Source organism: Lithobates pipiens, unplaced genomic scaffold (genome assembly GCF_037356315.1).
Source record: "Lithobates pipiens isolate NorthernLeopardFrog02 unplaced genomic scaffold, aLitPip1_a1.2 Scaffold_18, whole genome shotgun sequence".
Taxonomy (NCBI): Eukaryota; Metazoa; Chordata; class Amphibia; order Anura; family Ranidae; genus Lithobates; species Lithobates pipiens.
In genome coordinates, this window is record NW_027507758.1 from 616,768,292 (window position 1) to 616,776,648 (window position 8,357).

Genomic DNA, 8,357 nt, shown 5'->3' on the forward strand with positions numbered 1-8,357 from the left:
GGATGGTGGGAACCCCTCATAATGGGCACAGCAGGGGTACAGACCCAGGAACTCAGTACAGATACAGTGGGAACCCCTTTATAATGGGCACAATAGGTGTACAAACCTGGGAACTCAGCACAAAGATTGTGGGAACCCCTCATAATAGGCACAGCAGGTGTACAGACTCAGGAACTCAGTACAGGGACAGTGGGAACCCCTTATAATGGACCCAGCAGCCAGCAGGTGTACAGATCCAGGAACTCAGCACAGGCATGGTGGGAACCCCTCATAATGGGCACAGCGTGTGTACAGACCTGGGAACTTAGTATAGAGATGATGGGAACCCCTCATAATGGGCACTGTAGGTGTAAAGACCCGGAAACTCAGCTCAGAGATGGTGGAAAGCCCTCATAATGGGCACAATAGGTGTACAGACCCAGGAATGCAGCACAGGGATGGTGGGGACCCCTCATAATGGGCATAGCAGGTGTACAGACCCTAAATCTCTGCACAGGGATGGTGGGAACCCCTTCATAATGGATACAGACCCAGGAACTCTGCACAGGGATGGTGGGAACCCCTCATAATGGGCACAGCAGGTGTACAGACCTGGGAACTTAGTATAGAGATGATGGGAACCCCTCATAATGGGCACTGTAGGTGTAAAGACCCGGAAACTCAGCTCAGAGATGGTGGAAAGCCCTCATAATGGGCACAATAGGTGTACAGACCTGGGAATGCAGCACAGGGATGGTGGGAACCCCTCATAATGAGCACAGCAGGTTACAGACCTAGGAGCTCAGATCAGGGATGGTGGGAACCCCTCATAATGGGCACAGCAGGTCTACAGACCCCGAATCTCAGCAAAGGGATGGTGGGAACCCCTCATAATGGGTACAGACCCAGAAAATCTGCACAGGGATGGTGGGTACACCTTATAATGGGCACAGCAGGGGTACAGACCTGGGAACTCAGCTCAGGGATGGTGAGAACCCCTCATAATGGGCACAGCAGGTTACAGACCTGGGAACTCAGCACAGGGGTGGTGGAAACCCCTCATAATGGGCGCAATAGGTGTACAGACCCAGGAATGCAGCACAGGGATGGTGGGGACCCCTCATAATGGGCACTGTAGGTGTACAGACCCTGAATTTCAGCACAGGGATGGTGGGAACCCCTCATAATGGATACAGACCCAGGAACTCTGCACAGGGATGGTGGGAACCCCTCATAATGGGCACAGCAGGTGTACAGACACAGGAACTCAGTAAAGGGACAGTGGGAACCCCTTATAATGGGCACAATAGGTGTACAGAGCCAGGAACTCAGCACAGGGATGGTGGGAACTCCTCATAATGGGTACAGACCCGGAAACTCAGCTCAGGGATGGTGGGAACCCCTCATAATGGGCACAGCAGGGGTACAGACCCAGGAACTCAGTACAGATACAGTGGAAACCCCTTATAATGGGCACAATAGGTGTACAAACCTGGGAACTCAGCACAAAGATTGTGGGAACCCCTCATAATGGGCACAGCAGCTGTACAGACTCAGGAATTCAGTACAGGGACAGTGGGAACCCCTTATAATGGACCCAGCAGCCAGCAGGTGTACAGACCCAGGAACTCAGCACAGCGATGGTGGGAACCCCTCATAATGGGCACAGCGGGTGTACAGACCTGGGAACTTAGTATAGAGATGATGGGAACCCCTTATAATGGGCACAGTAGGTGTAAAGACCCGGAAACTCAGCTCAGAGATGGTGGAAAGCCCTCGTAATGGGCACAATAGGTGTACAGACCCAGGAATGCAGCACAGGGATGGTGGGAACCCCTCATAATGAGCACAGCAGGTATACAGACCTAGGAGCTCAGATCAGGGATGGTGGGAACCCCTCATAATGGGCACAGCAGGTCTACAGACCCCGAATCTCAGCAAAGGGATGGTGGAAACCCCTCATAATGGGTACAGACCCAGGAAATCTGCACAGGGATGGTGGGAACACCTCATAATGGGCATAGCAGGGGTACAGGCCCCGAAACTCAACACAGGGATGGTGGCAACCTATCATAATGGGTACAGCAGGTTACAGACCCCGAAACTCCGCACAGGGATGGTGGGAACCCCTCATAATGGGCACAGCAGGTGTACAGACCCAGGAACTCAGCACAGCGATGGTGGGAACCCCTCATAATGGGCACAGCGGGTGTACAGACCTGGGAACTTAGTATAGAGATGATGGGAACCCCTCATAATGGGCACAGTAGGTGTAAAGACCCGGAAACTCAGCTCAGAGATGGTGGAAAGCCCTCATAATGGGCACAATAGGTGTACAGACCTGGGAATGCAGCACAGGGATGGTGGGAACCCCTCATAATGAGCACAGCAGGTTACAGACCTAGGAGCTCAGATCAGGGATGGTGGGAACCCCTCATAATGGGCACAGCAGGTCTACAGACACCGAATCTCAGCAAAGGGATGGTGGGAACCCCTCATAATGGGTACAGACCCAGGAAATCTGCACAGGGATGGTGGGTACACCTTATAATGGGCACAGCAGGGGTACAGACCTGGGAACTCAGCTCAGGGATGGTGAGAACCCCTCATAATGGGCACAGCAGGTTACAGACCTGGGAACTCAGCACAGGGGTGGTGGAAACCCCTCATAATGGGCGCAATAGGTGTACAGACCCAGGAATGCAGCACAGGGATGGTGGGGACCCCTCATAATGGGCACTGTAGGTGTACAGACCCTGAATTTCAGCACAGGGATGGTGGGAAACTGCCATTCCTCTCCTTGACAGGGAGATGAGAGGTTGCTAGTTCCTTTGCTTCCAGAGACCAGGGGCTAGAGTTACTCCTCTGCCCCAGGAAGGATGCTGGATCCTGGGGAGGACCCTGGCGGGGGCCCCCTGGATAGGCCTCAACCTGTGGAAGATTCTGGGCCTGGCCCAAGGAAGGATGAATCTCTGTCTGCCTTTAGACGGAGGATTGTGGAAACACTGAAGCGGATTGAGAAGGAGGAGGAGAAGTTGGGAGCTCTGAAATCTGAATTTAAAAAGAAAAAGCAGATTTGTGCCAAAGTCTTCAGTAAGAAGAGACCGGCTCTGAGGCCTGAATTGAAGGACCTGGAACAAGCTCTGCGGAAGCAGAAGGAATTGGTGAGTTCTCTGAAGGAGAATAGTGGAGCTTTTAAAGAGAAATATAAAAATGAGGAGCGATTTAACCAAATGAGGAAAGGAGCCTCTTCCTGCATGGAGGGTGAGGAGATGCAAGCAGAGAGTGAGAAAGTGGGCCCGGAGGATGAGCCCTCAATGGCGGAGGCCTCTGTCCCCTTCCCTCCCCAGCAATGTGGAACATCTGAGCAGGAGGTTGAAGGTTCTGACATCCTGGATCTGATCAATAAACTAGAGTCCAGTCCTAATGCAGCTCTCCAGGATGGTGAGGAGAAGATGGACACCGTTCCTAGCCCTGTGGAAGAAAGACCTGTGGAGAGAGCAGGTGCAGGTACTGTGTGTGTGCAGGATGGGGGGAACTTTAATGACAATGGGCCTGCTGAGGGTTGTAGTACTACAGACAGTCAGCCCAGACCCATAGACAATGTACAGCAAGCAATAACATCTGCTAATAACTGTCAGCTTCAGTCTGCAGAGAGGTCCATGGACAATACAGAGACTTTGCCTGGACCAGGCACAGCGGCTGTTCCTGTGAATGGTGGAGGAGATGCTGGGTGTAGTAGTACTACAGCTCTCCAGGAGTCTGCAGCAGCCAAGACTGTGACGGCTCCCAGGATTGAAGCTGAGTGTTCGGGGGAGGGGGTGGGTCCTGCTAATCAGAAGACTGCTATCCCAGCTGATTCAGACTCTCGGCCAGCAGGTTTGAATGTGTCTGAGGACAAGACTGCAAATGCTGGTGGTGGAAGAAAAACTTATGCTGGTGTTGCTGCCACAGGTTCTGGGAAGGGGGAGCAAGCAGGGAAGGAGCATGGGGACGTTCTATCTTCCTCCCTGTTTAAAAGGAGGAATGTTGTACAATTGAAATGGGAAGGTGATGGAAACCCCCCACATAGGAGGACAGTGGTGGATAAAATCCTGCAGATGGGGTTTAGGCCTGCGGATATCTTCGCCCTGATCAGTCCGGCAGGTTCCTATGAGTATGATTTGTCCTTTATCCGTCCCGAGTCTTTGGACATATTTTGGGAGAAGTTTGAACACGTGTGTAGGGGCCTGCCGGACTGGAAAGGGCTCATCCCCAAGCTTATATCGCGCCAGCCCCTCATTAAAATGGTGACAATACTTGTGCGCAATGAATCTATACCACAAGGGGATCTGACTGTATGGTTGAGGAGGTATGGGGACGTCCTGAGCCCCCTGAGAAAGATTTTGGATGATCTGGGAATATGGACAGGGGGATGGTCTGTGCAGCTGAAACTAAAGGTTATTGACAATGTTGTCCAACATCTGCCATCCTCAGCTTTCCTGGGGAGGGACAGGCTGACCATCTTCTACCCGGGCCAGCCAAAGCTCTGCAATTAATGTGGAGATAAAGGGCATCTTGCATCCTCCTGTCCAGTGATGAAGTGCTCCCTGTGTCAGGGCATAGGACATTTGGCAAAGGATTGTAATATTATAAGGTGTAATCTGTGCAATGCAGTGGGACATACTTATAGTCAGTGTCCTGAGGCAATGCACAACAAGCCGGAGCTCATGAGAGAGTTTTTCTGTCTGGACATGGAGGATGCACAGAGCTCATCAGCTGGAGGGCCTGTGATTCCATCTGAGTCTGTGCCAATACCCAATGTGTCTCCCCAGTCTGTGCCAATACCCAATGTGTCCGTGTCTCCCCAGTCTGTGCCAATACCCAATGTGTCTGTGTACCTAGTGTGCCTGTGTCTTCCCAGTCTGTATGTAAAGTTTCAGTTGCCAAGAGTGTGTCCAATCCTTCTGTGTCTTATCCTTCTGTGTCTTCTAAAATTGCAGAGGCAGCAAGAGGTGCTGAGGCTGGTGCATCAGGTGTGGTGCCAGTCCCCCTCCCCCGACGCTGCAGGGTTTCTATTGAAGATCGTGGGGGGCATAGGAGTGGGGAAAATAGTGGGGAGGCTGGCCTGGTGGTAGATAAGGGAAGGGAGAGTGGGGCGGAGGGGGTTGAAAGGGAAGATAGGTGTGGGGAGGCTGGTTGTGGTTTATCCAAAGATGATATGGAGTGGTTGGAGGATAGGAGGAGGAGGGGCAAAAGAAGGAAAAAAAGGGGTTCAGTTCCCTTCAATCCTGAAGTTTTGTCTTTGAAAAATAAGTTTAAGGTCCTGTCGGACGATGATGATGATGATGATTGGGACTCGTTCAGTTCAGCGTCCTCCATGGATGATGAGTGCCAGGGTGCAACAAAGCGTGCTGGTTCTCCAGGGAGAGGGAGTAGTCAGGCTAAGAAACGTCTGCCTCAATTACCCTAATGGCAGTTCCCACTCCGATAAAAGTGGCAACCATTAATGTTGCCAGCTTAAGATCAGTAAGCGCTCGTCATATGGCCTTATTTTTGCTCAGCGAGTTTGATGCTGACATTTTGTTTTTACAAGAGACCCATCTGAGTAGTCTGGCCGATATACATCTGGCAAAGAAGGAGTGGAGACGTGGTCCCTCATTTTGGTCTCTTGCGGCCGAGCCTTACAGCGGGGTTGCAGTCCTTTTTTCTGGTATGGTAACGTGCCGGCGGGTAATTGAGGTAGAGATTAGGAGATGCGTGGTCTTGGACGTCTCTGTAAGGGGGCAGGACTTGCGCCTGATTAACATCTATGGTCCCCAGACGAAGTGGGACAGGAAATGCCTCTTTACAAAGATTAAGCCTTTTCTTTTTACGGCCCAGCAGGTTATCTTTGGAGGTGATTTTTAACACCATTACTAGGTCTAAAGACAGGAGAGGTTTCAGAGATAAGCTGGGCTATGACACCCTTTTTCTCAATGCGATAGTTAGGGAAGCAGGTCTGGTAGATGCGCACATTAAGCGTTGCCCAGACAGCACGGGGTTCACTTTTCAGAGAGGTAGTAGTCAGAGTAGGATAGATAGGTTTTTTTTTTTTTTTAAAGGGAGACTCTGCTTTTTCGGCACCTGTGTGTCGGGCAGTGGAGTTTTCTGACCACTGTATTTTATCTGTGACTCTGAATGCCTCAGACATGCCACCTAGGGGGAGGGGTATCTGGAGATTGAATTTGGCCCTCCTGGAAGACGAGAGAGTAAGACAATCCTTTGAGGACTTTTTTCAAGCACAGGTAACGATCCTAGACTTTTGCAACAGCAAGTCAGAATGGTGGGAGCTTGTAAAACAGCGGACTGTTAGGCTTTTCAAGGCCATAGGAAGAAAGAAGCAGCAAGATAAGTATATCACCTACCAGCGTTTGCGGAGGAAACTTGACCGCCTTGTTTCGAATGGAGGAGATTGTGGGGCGATCTCTGAGGTGAAGCTCCTCCTTAGGAGACATGAATATGACCGGCACGCCTCTTTGGTTCAGGAGAGGGATTACGGGAAATACCATTCGCCTGACCCTTACCAGAACTGTAAACAGAGCGTAGCAGTTAAGACGGTCCATGGCCTGAAGGACAGTACGGGCTCTCAAGTCTAGGTCAGGGATCCTGGAGGTGGTCAGGTCATACTATGCCGATCTCCTGGGAGGAAGGAACCTTGATCGGACAAGGATGTTGGGTTTTTTGGACTCTATACCAGGACTGGAAAGTAATGTTCCTTTGATGAATTTGACAGATGAAATCACTGCAGATGAGGTAGTCCAGGATATTGATAAACTGGCCATCAAGAAAACGCCAGGGCCAGATGGGTTGACAGCTGAGTTCTATAAATGTTTTAAGACGATCCTGGCTCCCTACCTTGCGGAGGTTTTTAATAGCTGTTTGTATGAGGGTTCTCTCCCTCCCTCCATGAGGCAATCTGCAGTGATCCTTCTGTCAAAGGGTAAAGATCCTTCGATGATTGAGAATTGGCGCCCCATTAGCCTTCTTAATGTCGATAGAAAGATACTGGCAAAGATTTTTTTCTGGCGATTATCGCCAGTGGCAGGCAGTTTGTTATCCCACCACCAGCACTGTTCGGTCCAAGGTAGGAGCACTTTCTCAGCAGTGTTAGCCGTCCGGGAGGCCTTGGAGCGTTGTAGGGCTGCTGGTTGGGGTAAATTTTTGCTGACATTGGATCAGGCTAAGGCCTTTGATTGGGTTAATCATGAGTACTTATGGCTCCTTCTTGGCAGATATGGCCTGGAGGGGGGTTTCATTGATTGGCTCAAGATTTTGTACAAAGGCGCTGAAAGCTTTCCGCTAGTTAATGGTTGGGTCAGGCAACCCTTTGTGGTCGGCTCGGGTGTGCGTCAGGGGTGCCCATTGAGTCCTCTGTTATATGCATTTGCAATTGACCCCTTCATCAGAAGGCTGGAGAATGGGCCATTGTGTGGGGTACCTTTGGGCATCGCTGGTGAGCCTCCTTTGAAAGTTGTGGCCTATGCTGATGATGTTTCTGTTTTTGTCTCTGGGACTGGGGAGGCGCAGGAGGTGGTCTCAGTGATAACACAGTATTCAGAGGCATCAGGTTCAAAGGTCAACCAGGACAAGTGTGAAGCTTTCTGGATGGGCGTGGAAGGTGAGAGCTTTGTTCTCCCGGATGACTTCCCGGAGCCCCAGCAAAAAATTAGAGTTCTAGGCATTGAATTTGGCCCAGGTGACTATGGTCATGCAAATTGGGTGAACAGGCTGGAGAATGCCGATGCCAAGGTGGCAAGCTGGAAAGGTTGGCAGCTTTCCTTGAGGGAAAAGGTTGATCTGATCAAGACTTACCTGATTCCAATTTTTCTATATGTCAGTTTTGTTTGCGTTTTGCCAGCTTCTCTCTATACCAGGGTCTATACTTGTTTCTTCCAGCTGTTATGGGGGAACAGAATAAACCTTGTCAAAAGGAATGTGACTTACCTTTCTAGGCGGGAGGGTGGTCTAGGGATGATCAACCCTGTAGTCTTTTTCTCTCTGATGTTTGTGAAGTACAATCTTGGTAACATGTTGGCAGAGAGACCGCCTGGGTGGGTTGGTATTTTCCAGTCCTGGTTTAGGCCCTTTCTGCGAGACTGGGAAAATGGTGGGCCAGTGAAGAGCCTGAGGGTCAAGCATGATAAGCTCCCGGCTTATGTTGCCCCGTGTTTGAAAATGCTTCGGCAGTGGCAAGTAACGGCAGGAGAAGTCAGATCTCTTCCAAGGAAACTTCTTGAGAAGCGGATCATGAGCTCTGTTTTTTGCGAGCCACTGGCCTTGAGGGATTCCCCAAGCCTGGTTTTGGGGGTGGGTTTGCGGTTGATTAATTTGGAGAGAATCCCAATGAAGTTTAGGGA